General features: G+C 46.6%; 1 protein-coding gene across 2 annotated transcripts in view; it reads right to left on the bottom strand.

Moving 5' to 3' along the window:
- NGF (nerve growth factor) overlaps positions 1-23,890 on the bottom strand; it is a 51,546-nt gene extending 27,656 nt beyond the window's left edge. Inside the window, exon 1 of one of the 2 annotated variants that reach the window (XM_032249639.1) lies at positions 23,834-23,890. The gene's annotated coding sequence lies outside the window, so the exon portion shown is untranslated. The remainder of the gene's footprint in view (positions 1-23,833) is intronic. The other variant, XM_032249638.1, reaches the window with a different exon arrangement.
- Between the last annotated feature and the right edge of the window lie 1,254 nt (positions 23,891-25,144).

The raw sequence follows: 25,144 nt of genomic DNA, 5'->3' as shown, positions 1-25,144 counted from the left end.
AAAGCTATGCAGAAGTGTGGGAAGGACATTTGAGGCAGAGATGATGGACAGCATAGGTCCTGAGGCAGGAGGCTGCTTGGCTGAAAACAGCAAACCTGCCCCTGTGGCTAGGGCAGAGTGGTAGGAGATGAGGGCTGAGGGGCAATTGGAGCCAGTTCTTGGGTTTTATGGACCCTGGTGAGTTTGGACTTTATTTCTAAGGAGACGGGAAGCCATTAGAAAATTTTCAGCAGAAAGCGGCATGACTGGATATATTTTAAGAGGAGCACTCTGGCTGAGCACACACAATGGGAACCAAGAAAAAAAACTAGAGGATCCATTAGGCAGCTCCCACGATTTTCCAGGTGGGAGGTGATGGTCTGGTCCCTCATGGCAATGTAGGGGAGGTGAGAAAACAATGGAAGTGGGGTGTATTGGAGGAATAGGGCCCAAAGGACTTCCTAATGGACTGTGATGTGCAGGAGTGAGGGAACAGGGGGATCAAGGGTGATGTCAAACTTTTTAGCACTCAGCTGAAAGGAGGTGAGATTTACTGAGACGGAGAACACTGAGGGAGGAGCAGGACGGAAGGCAGAATCAAGAGTTTAGGTTTGAACATGTCAAATTTGAGATAGCTGTTTACTGAGATAGCTATATTTGAGATACCTTATACTGGATATATACATGGAGAATTTGAATAGGCAGTTGATATAGACAGGTAGAGTTAGGGGAGAAGTCAAGGGCTACAAATGTATGTTCAGCAAATATGTAGCATTGGGACTTGTCTATTACAGGGTGTCCGACAGACGAGCTGACTGACGTTCATTACATGGTTCGGCTTCTGACCCTCATTCTTCTATTGAAGTTAAACAAATCTTCCCTTTCTAAGACCCCCTCGTCCCCTGCTGTGACCATCCTCGGCAGTCTCTTGAAGCTTTCTAAAAGGATTCTGTCTTATTTGACTTCCTGTCACTTATACTGTGAAGCATACACCTGGCACATCAGCAGATTAAGCAGCATTCATCAGGTACCGACTACGCACCCGGGGCTGTGCTATGCTCTGTGCAATATCACAATGTAGCAAAAGGCAGGAGTGGGAGTCAATGTCATTATCTATCAACCAGGGAGACCATCTGTCAGAGTGAAGAGGAGCGGTCAGGGTCCTCCTAGAGTCTTGTCTTTGCTGCTCTGTGACGTGGGGAAGTCATCACCCATCTGGGCTCAGTCTTATCATCTGTAAAATGACCCAGACTGATTATCTCCAAGCTCTCTTCTAGTTCTAGATTCCTGCCACACCAAATTAAGCATTCGTTACCTCTAGGGCTGGCTGGGAAGAAATCTAAGAGCCAAGGGGGCTGGAGGACTTGAGTAGGGCCCTGGATATTTGTTTCACACTCACGGCTATCTCGGGTCAATTCAGAAAATAAGACATTTGATATTTCCTTGTTGATTGTCCACTTGTTTTTTTTTTCTTTTTTTTTTCAGAAATTGATGTCATCTTTAAAAGAAAATGAAAACTATACAGCTAACGATAGCTACAATTTCTTATATATCTTGTATAGTCAGGTATTGTGGTAAATACTTTAAATGGATGATCCCACTCAATGCTCATAATAACCCTAAGAAAAGAACTGTTTAATTTTTGCACAGAGGAGGAAACTGAAGCTATCGATGTATACATGTTTATTTATGTAAATCTCCAAAATCAGCGCACAAACTCACTCTTAACTTAATGTTTTACTCAGAATACGTAGTTTTAAACTAGAAAATCTCAAAGAAATTCAATATTATTTAGATTAAACTGAAACTATAGACCATTTAAAATAGTTATCTAGAATTTTAAGGTAAAAATTTCTTAAAGGATATTGCACATTAAAAAAAGATTTCCAAAGAGTCTCAGGATTTGTTTATGGCAAGCTGAATACTATTTGGGAATTGGATGTAATTTTCTCAAACAAGTATGTACAAGTCCAGATATGCCATGCTGCTTTTTTATTCCAACTCCCTCCAACTCAGAGATAACGAATGTTAATATTTAGGGTACATCCTTCCAGAATTGTCCATTGTATTCAAATTTTCATACTACTTTAGGGATCCAGGAGTGCTTTATTTCACATGGGCCTGGCCCCTCAGAGTGGCTGTATGGAGAAGAGAAGGACTTTCTCTTGCCCAACTGGTTAAAATGCAGTTTTGCATAGTGGAGAGGGGATGGAGTCATGGTCCTTGTAATTTTCCAATGTGATGGCGCTTGCATGGAGCCATCATCTGTTTGCAGGGCAAACAGTGTCGTGCATCTGATTTCAATAAGCTGGGCGAGCAGTTCCATCCTACAGCGCGTTAGTGGGCAGGCACATCTGCTCTGTCTCCATGTTCCAGAAGCCAACGGAAAGTTAGTCTTGTGGAGCCTGGGGTCTAGCTTGACAACAGAAGAGAGTAGTTGCTCTTGGACCCTCTCTAATCCCTATTGAGGTCAGGCTTTAAGCCTGAGCCTTTCAGAGCATAGAAGCCAGGCTGGTATTGTTCTTTATCATTAATTATGTTGTCTCAATTAGAAAAAAAAATCTATGAAGTCTGGATGCAGAATTCTCAAGTCTGGAATTCCTCCCACACATGGAAAACAAGACTCAGTCAAGGAAACAATGCCATATGTGTTCGTCACCCACGTATTTCGGGATCTGACCACAGAGAATAATTTGCTCTTTATCAGAGTGCTCTTCACCTGGGATTGATAAGAAGTCGCGACCAAGCTACAGTCAGGAGACCTTAGTCAAGCGATTCTGGCAGCAAAGCAAACACCGTGTTCACTGTGCAACTCAAAATGCATCCCTGCCACTGGCAGGAGTCCCGTGTTTACAGTAACATTTGGATGATTATCAGCAATAAGATGTTTTATTAAACAATGTTTACACAATAAGCATAATAACATAAACACGTTAATTATTTCAATGTTAACAATGAAAACATCCCTTCATCTTCAGACTACGTGTATTTTAGTGTAGTAAACGGATGGCCCCGGGCTGGCTCTCAGTGACTTGTAAAGTGGGTGATATTGGTTTTCACCTTTCCCTGTTTCAAAGGCTGCCCCCTCTGCTGGGACCCCACTGTATATTCTCTCTCTTCTTCTCTGGGCTTTCCATTCTCTCTTGGGGCCTCCCTTCCATGGCCTGAAGGGGCTTCCAGAATGGGGGCTGCAGCTAGGCCCTGCGGAAGCTTCGTGTGAATTAGAAGAAATGCCCCTTTATCAGGCAGAGGTCGCTTCTTACCAGGGGCATGGTTTGGTGAGCAGAGCCCCAACTCATCCCCTGGGCTAGATGCCCTAGATAGGACACCATCTGCACAGCTGTAATGGTGACTCTGCCTACAGTCCCTCTACCAAGAATGGGACAGGGCTTTCCCTCCAGGCTTTCTCACTGACTCCCACTGTCCGGGCCAGGACCCTCAAATTATACTTTGCAGGGGCAGGGAGAGGGTCAGTAGATAACCCCAGGCTCCAAAGCAGTGTCAGGGAAAGGAGCAGCATGTGAGCTCTGCTGACAGGTCATCAGCATAGAGCAAAGGAGGAAGCAGGGCCTGGGAGGGGGCAAAGCTTCTCTGTCAAGCAGCTGAGGGCCATCCTCATGGCCACCCACCTTCCAATGGTCTGTCTGCTCACCCCGCACCAGCCTCCAACCCGAGGCTCTGTGATCTCCATCCACCCGCTCTTCTTTGTTGTTACCGCTCTACTCCATGCACAGCCTTCAAATAGCAACTTTTTGCATCATCTCATCCCCACCTCCCTGGCAGCCCAGCTGCTGGTCTCTACTTTCCCAACAGAACACCCTTCTGAGGGCCTTTCCCCTCAGCCCACTCCACTCTGCTCCCCGCACCCAAGCATGCAGCTGACAATCTGAGAACGAATTCAAGACTAGCTGTCAGTAGCTGGCAATGCTACCCAGGTCACTTCTCATTCTTTTGGGTGGAAGCCTCCTGGAGACACACTGTCCACCCAAGTGTCACTTACAGTAGGGCTATGGCCAGATGCTGCTGAGCAGTTTCATGGGACTCCCCAGATTCATACTCTGCACATTCTTGCCTGGCTGCCACTAGAGTCCTGGCGGGGAGACATATAAGTCTTACGCAGCATTTAAGTCTGACTAAAGGTCAAGATAGTAAATGGTTGTGTTCCACAGTGCAGGGGATGCTTTTTCCAACACGGGCCAAGAGTGAGAGTCAGTCACTTCCTCCCAGAGCTGAGAGATGACCAGAGGGAAAGGAATTCTGTCCATCCAGGGTGGCTGGTTTCTTTTCTTAACCAGACCCGGTGACTGGCCTTCTTCTTTAAAATTCTCCATCTCACAGCCTTGTCTGACTGCTTCTTTTGCACCCTGCACCACTGCAGAGACACTGTTGCTCTCCACACTGTGTATGCACTGCAGACACACACATACATGCTTACACACAAGCACACACACCTGTGCACATGTACTCATGCACATACACATACTCATGCACACACCTGTACACACACAGTCTGGAAACAAAACACTGCTACCGCAAAACTCCCATCTCTGCGATGGCCGCTCATCCTTGCTTCCTGACAGGCCTAGTAAGAACTAAAAACTCACCTTTTCTTTTGGCAAATTTCTTTGGAGAAATGGAATGGTAGTGCGGGTACAAGGGTGGTAGCCTCAGTTGTTTTTAAAACCTGACCAAATCATACATAATATAAACTCTAACCCCTATTCACCTGCATTTCTGGTGCCTAGGAACAAACAAAAAATGACAGCAGTACTAACTCCTAAACCGTGCCCTCAGCTGGGCACCCTGCCCTGATTCTGGTGCCCCCATCAGCCTGAGTTCTTCCTTATATTAAGGAAGAACAATGTCAGCCTAGCAGCCTCGGCCAGGCCCTGAATTCCTGAGGGGTCAAAGCCTGACTTGCGATCTGCCTGGCCAAGTGTCTTATACAGCACTGGGCAGGCGTGGGTGGTTGATAAATATCATTAGATGGCAAGGGGGTGGCGAAGACCACAAGAACACTCTCTTTCTTAGCTGCCTGGTATTAACTTGCTGGGATGTTCTGGATCCTGGAAGAAGCCAGATGGCCCAGGGTCTGAAATAAACAGTCCCAAGGTCCAAGTCAGTGGACAGAAAGGCACTTTCTGTCTACTGTTGACAGTGCCTTTCTGGGAATAGGCACTTGGTAGAGTTTTTGAAGGAGCAGGACCAGGCATTTGGTAGCTTCAAGGACCGTGTTTGTGTTGCCCTCAGCCTGAAAACAGGTGGAATACAATAGTTCCTCTTTATCTGCAGGGGATATGTTCCAAGATCCTCAGCGTAAACAGTGCTAAATCCTATATACACTATGTTTTTTTCCCAAACATCCATAACCTATGATAAAATTTAATTTATTCATTAGGCACAGTAAGAGATAAACAGCAATAACAATAAAATAGAGCAATTATAAGAAAATGCCAGCATCACTCCTCTTATGCTTTGGGGCTATTATCAAGTAAAATAAGGTCTAATTGAATGCAAGCGCTTCCATACTGCAACAGTCCATCTGATAACCAAACCAGCTACTAAGTGGCTAATGAGTGACAGTCAATCTGACAATCAAGCAGGCTACTAAGTGACTAAGGGGCAGGTAGCCTAGAAAGCAGACAAAGGGATGATTCACGTCCCTGCGGGACAGAGTGGATGGCGCAAGATATCATCACCCTATTCAGAATGGCGCACAACTTCAAACATAGATTGTTTATTTCTGGAATTTACCATTGAATATTTTTGGCCCACAGCTGACCAAACATAACTGAAACCTTGGAAAGCGAAACCAGAGCTAAGGGGGGACCACTGTATATGAAGCCCATGAAGCACTGGTAAAAAATGGCTCTCCAAAGCAGAAGGAGGCGGAAGCCCTAATTTGAAGCATCTGCGGCTTTCTGCCATGTAATTACCCCCAACATGGCCAATTCCAAGTCAGCAATGTGGCCTCACTGGGATTGGAATTGGGAAGAGCAGCTTACAGTGGAGCAGGGGTCAGCCCGTGTGAGTGGGCTCCAGCCTGCCACCGTGTGAGACATTTTCCTCGGGGACTTTTCTTTATCTTTGGAGCATCCTTCCTCTCCTTCTCCTGCCCACCTTTCAGACCTCAGATGAATCATGCCTTCTTCCACGAAGCCTGCCTTTCCCACTGAGACACAGCATGGACCAGCATGTGGAACTTTCCTTCACAACACTTAGCAGGTGGAAATGGCCTTTTCTTTTTGTGCTGACTGATCGCTGATTATCTTCCTGGCTAGTCTGTAAGCCCCATCGGGAGGGAGAGAACTGCGTATGGTTTTTTCCACCATTATATCACCAGTGGCTAGCACAGCTCCTGGTACAATGTTGGTGCTTTGTAAATAGCTGATGAAAGAATGGAAGGAAGAAATGAACTGAGCCCTGGGCTGAGTGGGCTGTTACTAACACTGTGATTTTTAATCAAGGAACTTCATCCACTAGCTTTTTGGGTATTTTTCCTTCTTTTTTTTGCATTTGTTATGGAATGATTTCTCATTACTCTTTCAATACTAGGATTCTATGGATTTTGGGGTCAGAAAAGGACTGCAGTTCTTTAACATTTGCAGTTGCCTCAGAAATGGCTCCACTTCTGCATGGTGTGTGTGGGGTGTGTGTGTGTGAACATGCAAGTGCATGTTGTGTCATAGCCAAGGGAAGATGGCAGAGCATCATGCAGGAGGGGAGAAGAAACCTTATGATGAAATGTTTTCATTTCCCTTTCATGTCCAAGGCCACAGGGTCATAAAAGAATCTGCTTGACAGCCATCCTGTAGTATTAGATTCATTCCAGTGACTTTTTTCCCAAAAGGCTAAAGTCTTCCTTGTAATTAAAACTGAAATAAGAAGCTCCAAACAGACGGCAAGCCCCTTATGGGCAGGTGTAAGTCCTAAATGTTCTTACAGCCGCTAAAAGCCCAGGGTAGCACATGCACGCAGTGAGTATGCAGTCATACCTGCTGCATGATTAGCTTGAGATAGACGTAGCCCTTGCAGAAGAGTTCACCCTATCAGTTTTGGTGGGCTCAAAATGTTCCTCCATTTTTCTGTTTGCTTAGGAACACAGGCAAAATATCCTCACAGCATTTTATCAAGTTTTGGTAGCTTTTATCATAAATGATACAACCCTACAATTTACTTTTTCCCAAGTCCAAGGACACTAGAGAACCCTAGTCTCTGGAATTCCTTTTCTGTCCCTGCCTAGCACTTTCTGGCAGGTCCCATGGCAAAAGCAAAGTCTGGGCGCTTTGCCCTTTCCTGGTGCTGAATAAATTCCTTTCAAGGGGTATGGCTCCCTTGCTTTCATGACCATCCCAGGAATGAAGGGTGACAGCCAGGAGGGACCAACTCCAGGACCATGGTAAGAAAGGAAAGGGGCTGTTCCCTTTCTGTGCATAGCATGACATGGCCCTCACATGTGACAAAGCTGCCTAGAGGCCATGAGGAGTGGACCCCAGAAATCTGTGGGAATGATTTTTGGAGGCTATAAATGCCCTGTGAAACAGGTGGGGTGGGGACTGCACTGTCGTCCACTCAATTGTGAAACAGTGCCTTAGGAACTCAGGGTGGACCTGTCTAAATAGTGGCTTGACCAGTGTAAAGAGATGACAGAGGAGCTAGCAAGGGAAGACTGGTTGTGATAACAACAACTCTAAATTTTTTGAGGCTTATGTGCCTGGAGCTATGCTAACCATTTTATAAGCATTGCTGTATTTACTAGTTATAGCAACAGCATTATTATTACCCCCATTTACCCTACAAATGAATGGTCAGTCACCATGATGCCATGGTGACGATCTTTGGCATTCCTTGCATGGGGATTTCCTCCCTAGGTTTTGGACTCCACTTTCCTGCCCTCTCACTTTGCAAAGACCTCAAGCTCCAAAACATTTCCATGAGTCATCGACTGATGTGTGAAATCTTACTTTCCAAGATTTTAATAATATAATGAGGATAGCTTTCATGTGTTGAACGGCTTTTATGTGCCAAACACAGTGCTAAGTGTTACATATGTTCTCTTCTTATAATCACTACTTTATAAGGGAGTATTATTATTATTCTGGTTCTACAGTTCAGGAAACCAAGAATCAGAGGGAGTTGATATGTTATTGAAAGTCATATTGTTAGCAGGAAGGAAGAGTCAGGGCCAGACTTTTGCTTGTTCCATTGTTGGTGAGTGGGTTTATTGCCTTTCTAACCGAGAGAACTTGACCCCTGCTTTGAATCTACCCCTGGGATGAGTATGGGTCTGAGCCTTCATCGGCCTTGTATTTCTTAGGAATGAAGATCCAGGGATTGTGTTTCAATGGAATGAAATTTGAGGGTATCAAATCTGTGTCTACCAAGAAGAGGACCTAATGATGGAAGAGGACCCCAGAGACCAGTTGGCAGATGGGTTTTGTGAATGAAAAGACAAAGTGGCCTGTCAGCAGCTCTCTGGGGAAGCAGGAAGGGATGGTCAGCACAGGCTGTTTTATGACTTCTGAGGCTGTGGGATAGGCAACCTTATCATAGCCTCAGCACTACAAAGCACCCAGTGCCCAGGCAGTTATGAGACTACGTCTGTGGGAAAACCCATATTTCTATGGACTGAATCAGGGCTAAATTAAACATGAGGGTAATTTGACACATCTGAATTTCATCACCATTATATCACTCTGTAAACCTTGTAAATTTTCATAATGACATTTTTGTTAGGCTGGAGTAAGCTGTCTGCATCTTAGGTGTGTTACTTTAAAACTACATTAACAGGCTAATAAAATGAGGTGTTGGCCAGCTAATCACATGTAGTCATCTCCTCAGAAGGATCCAGGCAGCAAAATGAACCAGAGTTATGAGTAAGTATCCTGAGGTGGCCCTGGGGGCACAGACCCTGACCATACCCTGACTCTTGGACATGAGGCTGGGATGGCCAGAGCTGTGTACATGCCACCAGGCATCTCTCTCCCATGGGAGACTCTGTGATCTGCAAACTCCAGAATTTGTATAACCTGGAATCCTGGGACCTTGGAAGTATGATCTATGACCTTCTCTGCTCACTTCTTCTTCCTTAAGAACTGGACATCAATGTCATTGAGATGGCACAAGGGGTTCACCTGGATGGAGGCGAACACCCACCCATCACCTGGCATTGCTAAACACTGTTACATGTGGTGTTACTGTCATGACTTTTTAAAACTGAAGAACAAGATCAATGTTTGATGATGGGTCAGAGCATTTGGAATCAAGACTGTCCTGGAACTAACTGTGTTTGTCATAAAGTCATGTTTCTCATGTGGTACCAGGTCTATATGGGCCACTATGTCTAAACAGGACTCTGTCTCTGCCAGGCTACACAAAAGATTTGATTTTTGTCCCTTATCTGCCTTCCAGTTCACGGCTTCTTCAGTTGGCTCCCCATCCAAGGATGAGGTGACCCAGAGATTTTCCCCTGTAGCTGTCTGCTCGTCTTTCCCCGGCCCCTCCCTTCCCTCTACACTGGACCCCATTCCTGACCTGAGCTAACCTGAGCTTTGGCCTCCCTTTCCTGGTCCTGCCTCTCTCTTACTCACTTTGTTTCCTGATTCCTCTTTCCCATCAGAGCCTGGACCCCTGAGTCCTATAGCTTGGGTCTCTGTCCTATCACAGAATAAAGCCCACAGCTATCTCTAACCTATAAGAAGGCTACACTGGGTGTATGCTTGAGAGGAAGCCCTTTTCCATTTTAGGGCCAGATCATCTGGAGGGGTGGGGGACTCCAGAAACTCACAGGGTGGCTCATGGCAGGTCTCCTCCACAGAGCCTTCCCCTAAATGCTAGATCCCACTGATCTCGTCTTCTGCCAACCTTCTGTCACAGGGCATGTCTGTGCTGTCCTTGGCAATTATTTGTTGAATGACTCATTTGAGAAAGACTTACTGAGCTCTTACTATGTGATGAATGGATCTCTTGATGAACACAGTAAAGTTCCTACCGTCATTCTTATGTTCTTGTGGAGGAGACAGATAGTAAAATAAGAAAACCAATCATGAAATTAAGTATGAAAAAATAAGTAAGGCAGGGTGGGGGAATAGAGTGGCAGGGCTTGGTGGGGGTGGGATAGATATTTTTTATTAGGATGATCAAGAGGTGATGGCTGAGCAGACCTAAATGGCGAGCAGAAGCTAACCACGTGAAGATCTGTGGGTAGGAGTGTCCCACATAGAGCTGACAGCAAGTGCAAAGGCCCCAAGCTGGAACAAGTTTGGCATTTTGAAGACATAGCAGAAAGGTCAGTGTGGCCACCATGCAGCCACAAGGGGAGGGGCGATTAAGATGCTGGGGACAGTCAGGGTCCCGAGTGTAGAAGGCAGGGTTCCTCCACCCCAGAACTGTCAACATTTTGAGGCAGATTGTTGGATACAATGAGTTCTAAATTTCTCGTCAGAGAATCAGTATGTCAGTATGTTCAGTTCTTTGTCCTTCATTTTAAAGTTTAACTTTCTCATAGTTTCAGTAAACATCCTTTTCCACCAGTTCTAATCAGTAGTTCACATCTGTTCCCCTGGTCACCTGCTCCATCCTGACTAATTGTGGTCACTTGCTTTGACCTGAGTTACCTTCAATCACCTGATTTTACCTGAGTCACCCCAGTTACCTGCTCGATCTGAGTCACCCCAGTTACCTGCTCTGACCTGAGTCACCCCAGTTACCTGATCTGACCCGAGTCACCTTTAGTTACCTGTTCCATAACTGTTTTTCCCACCAAACCGCTCACCCTGCCACTCTGGCTCATACCCCTGCTCTCTTTAAAATAGCCAATCGGAATTAGCTTAGACTGTGTGGTCCAACCCTAGCCAATAGGGGAACGACACAGGTAGGGGCTACCTGTGTGAGGGATAAGAACCCCTTCCTCTCCCCTGTTCAGGTGTGCACTCACCATTGCTCCATCCGTGAGATGCACCCAGATGATTTTTTGTTGCAGATGCTTGTCCTGTGCATGTTGTTTAGCTGCACCCCTGGCCTCTACCCACTGGCTGCCAGTCACACCCCCAAGCTTCCACCACCCCTTTTATGACCACCAGAAATGAGGTGATCACAGATATTGCCAAATGTCCCCTAGGAGAAAAATCTCCCTCATTTAAGAACCACTGAACCAAGGCCACGGCAAGATAATTTTCTTCTACATATAACGGAAATCCATGTGCGGCTCAGAGCTCAGAAATACTATTGGAATTTACATTTTTAAAGGCACTCTGGCTGCTGTTGGCTTAAAAGGGTGTGGAAAACAAGAGCAGAGGCAGGAGATGCAGGAAGAGGTCTAGGTGAGAGGCGACCCTGGCTCAGACTAAAAAGGGAGCAGTGGATGGTAAGAAGTGATTGGATTCCCACTACATTTTGATAGTGAAGCCAACAAACTTGCCAGTGAATTGGATATAGAAGGTGAGGTGGGAGGCAGAATCAAGGATGGTTTCTAGATTATTCTGTAAGAATAATTATGTCATTATCTAAAGTAGAGACGACTAGGAGAAAAGCAGTTTGGGGGTAAAAATAATTTCTAAATTTGAGATGTCCTTTAGACATCCAAGCGGACATGCCAGTAGAATATAAGAGCCTGGGGCCCAGGGGAGAGGTCCAGGCTGGAAATGAGCATCCGGAAGTCACAGATTATAGCTCATGCCTGGGGAGGATGAGATCATCCGGGAAGAGAATGATCTAGAAAGGAAAGCTAAGCTCCAGAGCACTCCATATTTAGAGGTCCAGAGAAGGAGAAGCCAGCAAAGGAGGCCAAAGAAGAGGACCAATGAGGGAGAAGAGACATTAGGAGAAGGGACAGGGACATGCATGTCCCCAAGGCATCCTGGCACTGTTGTTACAGTGCCTCTGACTGAGTAGTTGGGAGCTCCTCAGGCAGTCATCTGCGCTCAGCGGCGGCAATGGTACTGAACTACTATAATGTACTATATTCAAGTTTTAGACAACCAAATGATTGAACAAAAGCCACCTTGGTTAATCTTTACACTAAGAAATAAGTACTACTGATTCCACTTGACAGCTGAAGAAACTAAAAATCAGAGCGCTATAGCAACTTGTTTCCATCACATGTGTTTTAAGCACGACTCCTGGGACTGGAACCCTGGAAAGTCTGTTTCCACGTTCACGCTTTTTCTATAGTGCTCTTGGCCTCTGTCTCACAAGGTCCTGCTCAATGCCTGGCACAGTCCTCCATTTCGACCATGGCAGGAATACCTCGCCTCTGCACAGACTTACGTGAGTGCATCTACATCTGCTACTGCATTTGGAATGGACCAGCAGGAGCTCATCCAGGGCAAGTGACCGTCGAGGTCCCTCATGTAACTAAGGCCAGAGCCAGCACTACCACCTGGAGTTTCACACTCCTGGTCCAGGTTTTTCCATCTTACCTTCTGTGTCTGCAACCAAGATGTTTCCCCATTCATCAACCATATCCAATCCAACAGTCCTAACAGACATGTGGGGGAAATAGCATTATTCTCATTTTCCAGACTAAGAAACAGAGGCTCAGAGAGGTTCTGTAATTCACTTGAATTATACCAGTAGTGAGATTCTGAACCAGGAATAAATTCTTCATCTCCTAAATCTAGGTATTATTCAACTGAAATAATTTACCCTTGACGTAGCCATTTATTTTTATTTCTTACATAATAACTTTCCCAAACCATAAAAGAAAGAAGATACGAACAGTTTTTTTCTAAACACCATTATTGCCAGTCAGAATTCTATAATAGGTTCATAGTCATTTAAGAAGTCAAAATGACTGGAAGATGAACGTTTTGTGCACTGTGTCAACTTAAAATTATTATTTTTTGGCTTAATCATAAAGATGCTTTAAAAAGAACCTTTTAAACATATTTGTTGCTTTATTAAGCTCTCTGCTTTCTGACATCTCCTGCTCTTTTTTGGAAAAGTTCAAAAACAACAGCACTTGAAAGCCCCACCTCTAAAATATTTTCTTTCATTTCCAAGACACAGAGATGCTGACACATGGGCATGCACTCTGCAGTCAAGCTTTGGTGTCTGACCTTTTCAAAACAGAAAATGAAAACATTTCTAAGGGTTCACACTTTCCCTGCGAAAACACACATACGACACTCTTGAACTCAGGTGAAAAGAAAGGTAATTCGTTTCATGCACAAGAAGCATTCTCAGTGGTGTGTCATTTCTGGGGCAATTGATTCCATTTGTCATTGCAAGTTTCAGAAAGGGTGGAAATATATTCCTTCCCCCACCTTTTGGGCACAAAAAAAGTAAGTCAGCATTTGCTTTTTCTTTTAAAAACAGGTGCAATCACAATGAATTGAAACATCTCTCTGCTGGCTTGTTTGCAGTCCACTCAGCTTCCTGGGTGCTTGGCTCAATAACATCCACCTGCTTGGGAGGTGGGGGCCGGGCATGATGTGACAAATGTCTCTCTTCTGCTATAAATGTTATTTAAAATGTGCAACTGGCCTGGTGACATTAACTTCACAGGCAATAGTGGAATGAGCAGTGGAGAGAAGAGGATACTCTTAAAGAGACGAAAATTATCCCTAGAAGCAGGTCTCTTTTCTCCTCTTCTATCCCACTATGCTGCAACCTCAAATAGAGATGTCTTAGCTGCTGCCTAAAAAGCAGCATTAAATCTTTGGTCTGGACAGGAATTCGGCATTTGAGAGGAGATGTCACTAATAATCCTCTTTGAGTCCTACTGGTGAAAATGGGGCCCAGTGGGCAGGCATTTTACTAGAAAAGAGTTGGAATGAGCCCTAGGGGAACAAGGGTGAATACGGAATGCGGGCAGGCAAAGCTTCCATGAGAACTAAGAGGTAGGCAGTTCATCATCACTGATCTGTCCTCAGAGGCTACATTAGCCAGGCTCTCAAGAAAATTGGGACATGTCACCTCTGTGGCCCTAAGGTAGAATCTTGGTGTGGGTCACTCTTTCACATGCCCTCCGCTGGGAACCGAAGGTCCCAGGTCAGTGATAGATTGCCCATTGGGTTGAGGGCTGGAGTTGGGATCAGGGTTTACCTGAAGGTGTCAGCTCCAGCATTTACATTAAAAGCCTTTAAACTGTTTATGCCAGGGGAGAAATTTAAACCCTCTGAATTGGGGCAGCCTGGAGCCTCACTCAGGGGAAAATGTTAGGATCTCTGCTCTGGTCAGAACTTTTTTAGAATTTTGACAATATCAGCATTTTAATGGTGTCTTAGCCCTGTTATTCTTTTAAAAATATGCTGAAGGGGAAGGATATGACTCTGTGGGAACAGAAACTCCTTCCAAAGTCACTGAACCCACACTTGGACCAAAGTGTTTATCCTAGTGGCAAGGCCAGGAAAAGCCACGCTACCCTCGTCGACGCCCAGTGACAGGGAGAAGGATGTCCTGTGCCCCTTGAACAATTATTGTTATGGTCACGCTAGGGGAAAAGAACCACAGAAAGATGGCTCTGCAAGCATGAAATGGGAGAAGCATGGTGCAGAAGAAGGTGCCAAAGACAAGATATGATTGTTGTTGCTTCTTTGCTGCGTTTGCCTGAGAAAAAGCAAACCTTACGGATAAAAACGTTGTCAATAGTTCTGATGAGGTTGAATAGTTACAAAGAAGATAAGAAAGAGGGAGGAGGAAGAGGTAGAAGAGGAAGAGAAGAAGGAAGAGAAGGAAGTGAAGGAGGAAGAGGAGAAGGGAAAAGAAGAAGAGGAAGAGAAAAGGAGAAAGGGTCAAGGGGGAGGCAGATGATGACAGCAGCTCTCACTCACTGAGGGCGTCTTTGGTGGCAGGCACAGTACCTGGTACTTCATACATCTTTGTCACTTAATCTACACAACAGCTGTACAAGGGAGAAACTAGTCTCACCTTACAGATGAGGACATTGATGCTTAAAGTATGAAAGTCACTCAAGATCACACAGCTGCAAATCATAGAGCTGCGACTTAACCCCAAGCTTGTCTGTCTGGCTTCAGAGCCATCCCTTTTGAAATCATGCTGTTGTCTATGTCAGTGGCTTTCACACTTTTCTTGACTATGACTTATAGTAAAAAAAATACACTTTCCATCATGAGCCAGGTTGCATATATATGTATATGTACATATATACAATACAACTAAAACAGATGTTTCATAAACACTTTTCCTTGCTATATGCAATGCATATTCATTTTTGAAAATGTTACTCTATTCTCTCTGTTTTTTTTTCCCCTAATGAGAGTTGCACACTAAGTTGATTTCACAACCCGATGATGGATCTCAACCTGTATTTTGTTTCTCTCTCTTTCTCTCTCTCTCTCTTTCTTTCCTTCTTTCTTTCTTTTGGCAGGGTCTGTCTTATGTTGCCCAGGCTAGAGTGCAGTGGTGTGATCACGGCTCACTGCAACCTCAACCTTCTGGACTCAAGTGATCCTCCCACCTCAGACTTCCTAGTAGCAAGGACTACAGGTGTATGTCACCACACCTGGCTAATTTTTAAAAGTTTTTTTTTAGAGATGGGGTCTCACTATGTTACCCAGGATGGCCTTAAACTCCTGGCCTCAAGTGATCCTCCCACCTCAGCCTCCCAAAGTGCTGGGTTTACAGGCATGAGAGACTACACCTGCTGTTCAACTTGTAAAAACATTGTCTTTTCTCTGCCCTATGGCAGTTGATTAGAAGCGTCTTTGAACTCCTACTTGATCTTGGTGGATGTTGGGCAGCATCTCGCTTCTGAGGCATGCTGCTGATTGTGTATTCTGGACCATCCCTCTGGCGAGGGGACATCATTAATAAAATATTTCAGAAATTACAAATATCTGACAAAGCCATTTGGAAAAGAGTCAGTCCAGGAAGCCATCCAGAATATATAATCACTGATGTCAGCACTGACTGATAATATTTTAGACAATTGATGTATGCTTTAGCAAAAGAAACTATTTTCTCTGCGTTCAGAACCTAAAGAGCTCATGTGTTCTGAAAGGCTACACACGGTTGCCATCTAACAACAAATGGTAAAAGAAAGGAAACGTGCAAGGTGTTGCAGAGACTCTATCAATCACCCTCCAGAGAAGCGCTGTCTTTCTCAATTTGCGGTGAATACAACCAGGATCTGAAAGTAGGCTGCTTTTCAGGGGAGCATGCACATCTCCACCCTGGTTTAGGATTTCAGGGATGATTTTGTTTCGGTAGCTAGGGGCAGTGGCAGGGTTGGTTGAATCACATTTAGGTCATAGAAAGTGAAGTCTGATCAGGTGGCTCGGCTCGAGTCAGCCCTGATGGGCTGCGGACTCGGTGACTTCACTCCAAGCGATGTGCACACTAATTGAGAAAACATGTTCCTGTGATGGCCTCATGCAAAAATCCAGATTTACAAATTTTTTTTTATTCCTAAGAATTCCTTAAATATTTGCCGTGCGTGTCTATACAGCCTCCCGGAGCACTTTTCCTCCTTACTGAGTAGGGTTGTGTTTTTCTGCTGTGGCCCAGGTCAGGTTTTTAAAGGGTGGGATTCTGACAAAGGGTAACTGAGCATGCAGCCACAGGCTTTGGGGAGAAGCGGGAAGAGGGCAGGAGAGGAGAAAAATAACCCAGACCTCTTGTGCTTTTCCTGGGGCAGAAAAAGCAATTCAAAATCCTTGAAAAGCAATTGTCCTCAAGGCTCACCGAGGGTTCCCCATCAGGAAGAGAGCCTCAGCTTACTGGGCACTGGCTACATTCGGGGCTCTGTGGTACGATCTTTCCAGCACTCTCTACTTTCCCCTTCACAATTGCCTTCAGAAATCAGTTGGCATCATTACTCCCTTTCACAGATGAAGAAACTGAGGCTGATAGGGGTTAAGTTACATGCTCACAGGGCTAATGAGAAGTGAACTTGGACCTAAACCCAGTTGTATCTGATTGTGTGCCAGGACTCCTATAAAACCCTACCTGCCTATGGGACAGTCCCTCGCTCCCCTCCAAGAAGCCTCCCTGAAAGTCTTCTTGACATCCAGACCGCTCCCTTCTGGGACGTCACGTTGTCACAGAATTAGTACTTTTACTAGTTCCAGCTTTGGTACTGCTTGCCTTTGCTTTGTGTGTTAATTTAGATAAGAAGATTAAAAAGCCTGCAGACAAGTTTTGTTTGGTCTTTACAGATGTGGGGAAAGTGAAGAAATTTCAAAGCTTTGGCTTTTCAATCTCAAAGTGCTGACTTTTCTTGAAAAGTTCTTGCAGAGATCTGGCCACATTGGACCTACACTCCTTCAGAGCAACAGTTGACCTGTCCCTTAACAATGAGGCATAGCCTCTCTAGTTTTTCACAGCCCCAGCAGTCCCTGGCCTCAGCTTATTTATATTCTCTGCTGAGCCATTAAGCCTTTTAGTTATGACTCCTGAGCAAGCTCCTTGGGGCAGGATCATGATTTATATTTATTTTATGTCTCCACAGTGCCCAGTCTCCCAGGTAGCATATTAATAAGAATGCTAATTGAGAGAAGGAAATCTATGCAGTAGCCTGATATATGGTGGACTTCCTCCCCTGTGGGGCAAGAACTATCTTCTCCTTTAACCACAGGTTCTATGTAATTCAGCAACAGCTGCTTAACCTTTGGCTCTTGGTCTCGGAGAGCACAGATGCCCTACTGCCATAGCAAACTTCACTTTCTCTTTCTTCCCTTGTAAACTTGAAGAATTCCTAAGACATTTAAAATCCTAAAGACACAGAGGAGTTGTTATGTGGAGTAACGAAGCAAAACACTCTTAAAGCTGCCAGCAGAAATGGTCCTTCTCAAGAAATGCCTTATTTAGAGAGCATTGCATAACATTTCTGAAATAAAAGTCTAAGGAAAAGTTTGCCTCTGGAAGAAAATTACAGTAGAACGTCCGTGAGTCTCCTCTTACCCAGACATTATGAGGCGAAGATAATTTGCAAGATGAAATGTTTTGGTAAAATTCTATCAAAATGAGAATGTTAATTACAGAAGGTCAAAATATCAGTGAGTAAATTCCTAGAGACGCCTTCAATGCCACCAAAAAGAATTTCTCCTCCCAGTGCAGCAAAGCTTTATATGCACAGAGACATAAAAAATACAAAGAAGGTATTATCCTACCTAAAACAAAAAAAACCATGAAGTGGGGGCTCCCCTCAGATCAGCCCTTCCAAGGGAGAGGGTGAGGAGAGGAAGCTTATGTTCATTGGTGCCCACCTTGTGCCACCAGGTCTATGCTGCTGTTCTGCCTACATCTTCCCACTTAATGTACACAACAGCCAGATGACAGCATAGCTACTACTAATATCATTGTTTTACAGATGAGAAAACTCAGGGACAGAAGAGGCCCTCCTATGTCTCCACTTCCCTGGAGTGCTCTGTCCTTCCCTCTGCTTATCTAGTCCAGCACGTCTCAGGCAGCTAGAAACAGCACGATTTCTTTTTCTGAAAGTGTTGTTCATAATCCAAAGAGAGCCTGTCCTGCTTGGCATCACCCACACACAGTGGGGGTTCAACACACAGTCATCCATATCGATGGGGTGGTACCTCAGTCTGCTGACCTCTGAGCCAGGTCTGCTCAGATCCAAACATGAGTTGGCATTTCACCAGACGGAGCAAGTGAGACATGCAAGTCACTCTATTTGCTAATGAAGGTTGTAATCCATCTGTGTTGATGAGGGACTGAAGACAGGACAGTCTCCCCCACCCCCTAACCTGAGGAAGGGTGAGCTCTTCAGACCATCTTCCCTGGGCTCACTTAGCAACTGCATAGAGGGGAGGTGACCTACACCCCCAACCCTGACTACTGAAGGAACAGCCGAAGGAAATGGGAAAATCAGGCCATCGGTACTGATAGCAAATACTTTGCTGTTATTGGGAACCAATTCCTGTAGGAGTGAATTGAAACTGCCCCATGTGGAAGGGCTTCTGTGTGAAACTTGGGGGTTCATTCCCACTGACTTCACAGCCAGCTTCTTCTACCTGCAGAAGCCACTGCACGCAGTGCCCAAAGTGCCAAAATATCTCCATCTGCCTAGTCTAGTGGTGGATTTTCAGGGAAACCCTGACTGTCTGACTCTAATAGTACTACTACTAAAAATAATAATAATAATAATAAGAAGAAGACTTCCCACACGTGAATGCATTGGCTATACTCTTAGGCAATTCAAATGCTTTGTTGCTAGTTCCATCTGACAGATTTCATCGTCAGGTTAACCTCATTTGGGAAGGGAACTCCTTAAGTCTCCTACAGTCTTTCTCTTTTTCTTTCTCTCTCTTTCTTTCTTTTTCCTTCCTTCCTTCATTTCCTTCCTTCCTTCCTTCCTTCCTTCCTTCTTTCTTCCTTCTTTCCCTCTTCCCTTTCTTTCCTTCTTTCCTTCCCTCTTCTTTCTCTTTCTTTCTTTCTTTCTTTCTTTCTTTCTTTCTTTCTTTCTTTCTTTCTTTCTTTCTTTCTTTCTTTCTTTCTTTCTTTTCTTTCTTTCTTTCTTCTTTCTTTCTTTCTTTCTTTCTTTCTTCCTTCCTTCCTTTCTTTCTTTCTTCTCTTTCTTTCCTTTCTTTCTTTTTCTTTCTCTTGTCTCTCTCCCCTCCCTCCCTCCGTCTCTCCCTCCCTTCCTTCATTTTTTTAATTTTTGACTTGTTAGAAATCAGCTCCAAGCTCTGTAGTTCATTTTCCCCTACTTGTAATGAGTGGGGCATGAGTAGAAAGCATGTGTTCCTATAATGCCCTCCTATCTGCTGAAGATATTATTCATTTTATTCCTATGTACCACAAATAAATAGTTCTATTTTTTGTCTCCAGTGAGACCTTGAGACAGAGGAGAGAATAACAAGCTATTCTACTTGAGAATAAATCCAGTGCCACAAGCACCAGCCCTCCAGTGTAGTGTTGCTAGCCCACTTTCTTCAATGAAATGTCACATTAGCAATTCTCATTTATTTTCGCAGCTTGGGCACAGTTGTATTAATTTGATGTCAATGTATACCCATGCTATATTTCGTGCAGTCAGTGCTGGGGGGCTTCTGCTTCAGGGAAGGAACCTCCTGGTGCCAGAGTGTGATCCATTTAGTAAAGGAGGGAAGGATTTCCTCCCAGTGCCTCGGACTCTGCAGGCAGGCAGGCAGTCTGCCCATGTTTTTAATAACATATGGCAGAGAAGGAAGCGGCCATGCTCTAATAGCACCTGTCCCTTCACCTGACTCTTCCTGGTTTTCTTTTCCCATGCATCATTTGTAGTCTGCTTCATTCTCAAAAGGCAAAAGGTGACACCTGGTGAGACTACAGCACTGAGGTCCCTGCCGATGGTGGCCTAGAGTCTGATTTGCTGGCTCCCGGAGGATGAAGCCCAGGTGTTGATTTCTGAAGACCCAATTCGATGATTAACCATAGACATCCCAACAATAGGGCCCTTATTGATAATTTCCAAAAGATTTCTCAACTAGGAGCAGCATTATCTTTTAATACTCCTAGCCCTCTATGAGGGGCATTTGGAGTTGTTACTATGACTTCTGACATCTAGGAGGTAAGGCAGGGATGCTAAATTATCTGGACTGTGCAGATTGGTCACACTTAACCAAGAATTGTCCCCAAATGCTGACAGCTCCATTTAGAAACAATATTAATCCAATATACTTGCCTAATGAGTTGCGAAAGTGAGGCCTGAGAAGTTTAGCTCAATGTCACAAAGCTGCTTCCCTTACTTTCTCACGAGTGAGGAAACTAGAGCAAGAAATTTACCCAAAATATAGGAGAAGAATATCAAAGAATCACCCTAACATTTTAATCTGATTCCTACTGTGTCATAGTCTGAGGCCCTGAAAGCATGTAAAGTAGCCCAGAGAGGAGCAATGAAAATATGGTGAACCACCGGAAAGTCTTCTCTATTGTATGTTTTCATTCTTCTGGTGTTCCCTAAACTTTGTGGCTGAAGGTTTATTCTCCTGGGCTCAAATAGTGACATTTCTATGCTTGTGCACACCATAATGGAAGACCTAGGACCCCGAAGCCTCAGTTTCTCCATTTACATATCAGCCTCAGGATCATCCTGATCTCATTGCTATTTGGAGTTAGGATCTTAACTGTTTCCTCACTGTTATCAAACGAGGTGTCATGGAAATGGATTAGCGAAGGGTCTTTCCTCCTCATTTATTTACCCGATGCCACCATACACTGTTTTTTCAAAATGATCCACCACAGAATTGATTTCTCGGGACTGGCTAAGCCCGAGAGCTGATAGTTTGTGAGATCAGAGGTGGAAGTCAAAGAAAGACACAGGAATTCTTTCTGTGTCACAGAAAGGTGTTTTTCTGGGAGTATGTGTTATCTGTACACAGATATCCAGAGATTTTATGCAAGCCCTCACCAAACCTTCCATTGCCTCCTGAGAGCAGAGGATTTGCTTCCAGCAAAGGTCTCTAAGGCTTGCTCTAGACTCTGAAGTCCCTGAAAGTTCTTACTGGGAAAAGGCAAATGGCTGGGCCTCTAGTCCCAGGTCTGGCACTGACATCTGCTTGGGGATCTGGGCCTTGGCCTTGCTCCATGCCTAGTAGAGAAGAGCAGTGGCCGAATCTCTGTGCACTTTCCCTGCTTCTCTGATGCAGGGTGCTGCAGTAGAGCACTCCATGAATGAGCAGCAGGAGTGCTCAACGTGCTTTAAAAAGTAAAGTTGTGTGGTTTTTTCACCAGTTTAATCTTGGTAATGATGAGAAACTTCCCTCGGGCTCCAGCCCTGCCCTGCCCTACCCTACTCTCCCTGCTGATGTCGGCAGCCAGGGCCCCCTTCTTAGCCAAGGCACAGATTTCTCCCTGAAAGAGAATGAGAATGTGAAGCCTCATCCCTTGCTCCCACCGGCCCTTGGGGTGGGGGAGTTTTGGGGTGGGCAATAGAAGAAGGCAAGAACCTCATTCCTTGGTAAGGGTTAAAAGTAGGGAAAGAGCCACCAACACTGGAATGCCTGCCCTGAGTGGGCCTAGTTCTCCATTTCGCTGGTGAGCCTGGGCTGCTGTCAGAAATGCAGCGGTGCCAGCAGCTTGTTGTAAAATCCTCTGAGGTACTCCTATACATCGGCCAGACTACTGTTCTCATGCCCCAGTGATCTTGGCTTCTTATTTTGGGTGCTTCCCCCCCCACCACCCCACTTCAAGGATTCTCTTTTTCACCTGCATAAATGATGTTGGGGAAAGAGCGGGATAAGAGTTTGGCAACATGTGACATTATCCGCCTTCAACAAGAGGAACGCTCACTTTTCGTGTGAGTCAATTCCAGCCAGGCCAGTCTCAGCCCCCAGACGCGCCCTACTCCTCTGACCCTCTGGGAACACTGCCCGTCATGAATGGACATTTGGGTTGCTCAGGTTGACATATGACTTATTCTTCTGTGATTCTGCAGAGGGAGAAAGTTTCAGACACTCAGGAGGAAACGGTGAACACAGGGTAAGGAGGGCTGGCAGGGGCCAGTGGCTGCTGCCCTTCTGCCCTGCCTTGAGAAGGGGAAAGATTCCCCTCCAGCAGACTTAACTGACAGCCTCAAGAGTTTGAAGACCCTGGAGAGAAGTTACTGGTGGGGCCTCCACTGTCATTTCTACATTTGCAGAATGCAGCTGGCTGTGCATGGGTTGGAAAGGAGGGGACTGGCACTGGCGGCGGGTGTGCCCAGAGGATGGAGCCAGGACAATTAATCAAGTGCCTTTTCTACAGGATTTTCATTGGCCTCGGATGACAGATGGGGTAGAGGCACCCAGGAGAGCACTATTTTGGTTTCCAGCTGGGAACGTGCACTAAGTTTTCCTTAATGCCCACAGCACCCAAAAGGCTTTGCTGTAATACACTTTAATGCATGAAAACTCATAAATTATCCTTCGAACTGTTACAACTTCCAACCTGGAACAACTTGCAAAAACCAGCCTAGCAAGCAGGTTCTTTTTTAATCTCTCAAATCACAAGAGAAGAAAAAGTTCAAGCGCGAAACACCTTCCTTAAGAATCTCAGAGATTTTTTTTTTTTTTTTAAGAAGGAGGTTTGTAATTAGAGGGAGCTAAGCTGTTTGTTTCTGCTGGCTCAAAGTTGGAGTTCCCTGACCCCTGAGTCCTCCCTCCCTCCCCTAGATCCTCCTCGCCTGAACCCAAGGTGCTGCCCGCCCCAACCTTCCACGCCAGCTTCTCCCACACCTGGCAGCAGACAGCTGGAGATGAAGCGTGTGGCCCAAGTGGCAGGGCTGAACCTTGGCGACCTCGGCCTGAGGTTGTCCAGCTCCGCTCGGTGGAGGTCTCTGGTATGCCGGACCGACCCCGGCCTTGGCTCGCGGGCTTCCTGTATTAACCTCCAGGCCCCTCAGCCCCGACTCCCAGCCCTTCCAGTCACGCGGAGGGAACTGCCCTAGGTCTAGCCGACCTGCCCGCTAGTTCTCCTACCTGGGGGCAGCGCAGCACTTTCCCGGACTCGGCGCTCACCTCGGCCCGCGCGCTCTGCGCTGCCCCCGCGGTGAAGGCCACCGCTCCTCCCGCCCCGCGCGCCTGCAGCCGGCGCATCCCTCTCCGCGCCCATTCGCTCTCCCTCTCTTGCGCGTTATCCACTTACAGCCCTGGAGCTGGACCCTGGCATGGCTGTGGGCTTCTGCAGGCGCCAGGGCTGCCCCCTGGACCGCAGGCCACTCCGGGACTAGGAACTCCACGACCAGAAAGAACGCTGTTCCCTCGGTCCGACTCGTCCTCCCGCGAGGGTCCCGCGCCCCCACACCCACTTGGGACATTTCTTAGGGCTGCTCTTCGGCCCTCGGGAGCCTCGATGGTTAACCAGAGAGCTCACCAGACCGGTATCCTTGCATACTTCCCCGAGAAGCCCAGTCACCCCGGCCCGCGCCCGCGCTGCGCCCCTCTCGGGATCGGCTCGGGGCAGCCTGACTCACCGCTGCGCTCCCCTCCGGCTCCCAGCGCTCTCTGCTGTGCCGGAGCGCCGAGCTGCTCTCACACAGGCTTCTTGAATTCTTAGCCCCTCCTCCCGGACTCTTGAGTCACACACACTCCAAATCCTGGCCCCCATCCCTCCCCTCCCACCCGCGGCCCCGCACCTGCTGTGGCTGGGCGGTGGTGCCCGGCTGGAGGGGGTCCTGGGGACTAGAGACCGATCGCTCCTGGAGGGTCAGCCAGACCCAGTCAGAGAAGGACTTCAAACCTCCAGAGGTCAAAGGGAAACCCACTGGGGCCTGAGGGGCCGTGCGCGCAAAGCTGAGAGGGGGATTTTCTGGGGCACCGGCGGGGGTCGTTGGGCCGACTGGCTGGGACTGGGCGGAGTTGCGCGCAGCTTCCTTCACCCCTCGCCCTGCCCTCACGCGTTGCCCGTCGCCAGTGCCTCCCTGGTCTGCCCAGCGTCGCCCTCGGTGCCCCAGGCATCGGCTGCTCCCCGCTCGGTCTAAGGGAGCTTTTCTTCCGAGGTGCTTTTCTCACCCCGGGATAGCCGAGCACCCAGGGGAAGCTCTGCGATGGCCAGGTGCCCAAGCTCCTCTGACAAGGGAAGGCGGCGGCAGAACCAGCTAGAAGGCCCCCAGGCACCAGTGAGTCCAGCATGGGGGCAAGGGGCAGAGGACTTCAGGAGTCAGGTGCTAGACCCCGACCTTCACTTAAGGCCCTGGGTTCCAGGAGCTTCCAGAGTCCCTAGCCGCTCCAAAACTGTAGGCTGATTTGTGCGCAACTGTGTGCGGGGCTAATATTCTTTTCTGGGGCAAAGGTCCGCAGCTTTTGTCAGTTTTGCAGCGGGTCTGTGACCCCAGACTGATATAGCCAGCTAACTTTCTGCCCAGACCCCATGCTCCTCATTCCACACTCCAGGCCCCACACAAATTCCCGTTTATTCCCACTGCTCCACCTTAAGTGAGGTGAAATCTTCTTCCTGACCCTCTAAGATTTATTGAGCTCCCTGGATTCAGCCTGACAGGGTACCTTGCCTGACTTACCCCTGCCCCTCTGCCAGGGCTGTTCCCACCCCAGCCTAAAATTAGCAACGGAGAAATAGCCCTGAAATCAGATTTGTCAACAAACGTGCATCATTAATTGTAACATTCCAGGGGACTCATAGCTCTTTGGAAATTTCCAGCCCCACTTCCTCCTGTGTTGAGCCTGTCTGTGTCTTCACTTCTTCCTTTAGCAAAGGTAGGTTGGACCTCTACCCCGTGTGGGTGCCACAAAGGAGAAGAGGGTGTGGGGAGAGCGACCGAGAGGGA

Source organism: Sapajus apella, unplaced genomic scaffold (assembly GCF_009761245.1).
Source record: "Sapajus apella isolate SASKATOON/1434 unplaced genomic scaffold, GSC_monkey_1.0 scaffold69, whole genome shotgun sequence".
Classification (NCBI taxonomy): domain Eukaryota; kingdom Metazoa; phylum Chordata; class Mammalia; order Primates; family Cebidae; genus Sapajus; species Sapajus apella.
Note: the sequence above shows the minus strand (reverse complement) of the source record. Positions and strands in the feature narration are given on the sequence as shown.